The following is a 1,684-nucleotide window of genomic DNA, read 5'->3' on the forward strand; positions in this document are numbered from 1 at the left end:
CTCCCGGCCCAGCCTGCGCCTGCCCTGCGCCCAGGGCCCCGGTCCCGACGGGCAGGCGGGCGGCAGCAGTGCCAGCAGCAGCCGCTCCAACAGCGGTGCCGACGGGGCAGGCCTGGCCTGCAGCAATGGGCACGGCAACGGCTTGACCCCACGACCGCTCACCGAGACACCGCTGCAGGGCACCTGCACGACGCTCTGCCCGGCCCTGCAACAGTAAGTAACTGGGGGGTGGGGGCACGGCTCCTGCCACGTTGGGCCCGCAGCACCACAGCTACTCTGCGCTGGGGAGCCCTCAGCGCCTGCAGCCAGAGCCCCTCTGGTGTTGGGAAGGGGATCGGGGCACAGGCAGGTGTCTGGCGGGCTTCCTGAAGGCACCACACGGTGCCTGGAGAGCCTGGCGCTGCTCCCACGGGCTGCCCCTGCTCGCCGTGCCTGTGGTCTGCGCGGCGGCGGGGTGGGTTCCCGCAGACCTCGCTGCCCGATCTCCGACTGCAGGGCTGCTTCTGGGGTTACTCCGCTCGGCAGCCGTGGCTCCGTCTTTGGAGCTCTTGCTTTCGTTCTGGTGCCACCTATTGGAGCCGTGCCTCGGGCTGGGCTGGCGAGGTGTGCCCCCCCCAGCTCTGTCTCCCAGCTCCAGGAGCTGATTTCCGTGTAGAGACTGCATGTGCAGCCCAGGGGCTTTTGCACCTTCTGAATCCTACTTGACCTGACCGATATCAACAGGCTGAAGGAAGTGATGGCAGCGACCCGTTTATCCCGATTATTGCTCAGGAAATGATCCCGGTGATTGATTGAGTGCCTTTTTCCAGGTTTACCAACAAAGAAGCCACAGAAGGTCCTGGAGCCTGACTACAAGGGAAGGAAAATGAAGAATGTGAGTGGATATATTTTTTTAGTCACTTGGCAACATTCATATTCCCACTGCTGCAGGCCCCAGATGTTCAAAAAATGCTGAGAGCCAGATCACAGCACCCAGAATTGGGGCCAGGGTTTTCCAAAGAGCCCGGTTTTCTAAACCTTTCGGCTCCCATCCGGCCGCCCGATGTGCTAAGCTTTTCTGAGCTCTGGTCCCTTCCTTAGATGTAGTGTGTGGAATTTGGCATTTCCAAAAATAATTTATACCAAGGATTTCTGTTATAAATTGTTTATCTTTAGTGAGGCATCATTTGTATACAGGGTCACTGCTTTTTGTTAGTACATATATTCATGCCTGGTCCATAAAAAAAATCACGGGGAAAAATAGGGCCAAGTGCTTTGAGATCCTTTGGGATGGAGAAGACTGAAGAAGTGATGGTTACTGCAAACCGGTGTGCATAAAATGAAGACCAGTGGAGGGTGAATTATTTGCAGTTCACTTTGGGGTTTCAGATAGTGGCAAGCAGATGCTTCTTCATACCTCCTGGGACTGTGAACCAGGCTTTGGAATAAATCTTCTCAGGAGATCCCTGGGCTTTCTGCTCTATTCCAGGGGTAAGCTGGGGAAAACACCAATTCCAAATACTTGGACACCTGGAAAGATAGGTTAGGCCAAAGTCAGCATTAATAGCTGAAGGAAGAGAGGGTATTCCTTTTTTTTTTTTTTTCCCCCCTCCCATCTGCATTGATTCCCTTAGTTTGAATGTGAACTTCTTGAAATCTCTGTCTGCAAATTGACCTGGAGTAGACGCTTTCCTTAAGCGTTGCA

The 1,684-nt window shown here is 54.6% G+C and overlaps 1 protein-coding gene across 4 annotated transcripts in view; it reads left to right on the forward strand.

The window, feature by feature from the left end:
• The first annotated feature begins 6 nt into the window (after positions 1-6).
• LOC109295553 (nucleoplasmin ATPase-like) overlaps positions 7-1,684 on the forward strand; it is a 17,493-nt gene continuing 15,815 nt past the window's right edge. For all 4 annotated transcript variants that reach the window (XM_019514469.1, XM_019514475.1, XM_019514471.1 and 1 more), the window contains exons 1-2: positions 7-213; positions 810-874. The gene's annotated coding sequence lies outside the window, so the exon portion shown is untranslated. The remainder of the gene's footprint in view (positions 214-809; positions 875-1,684) is intronic.

Source organism: Gavialis gangeticus, unplaced genomic scaffold (assembly GCF_001723915.1).
Source record: "Gavialis gangeticus isolate Ggan-Ray unplaced genomic scaffold, GavGan_comp1, whole genome shotgun sequence".
Classification (NCBI taxonomy): Eukaryota; Metazoa; Chordata; order Crocodylia; family Gavialidae; genus Gavialis; species Gavialis gangeticus.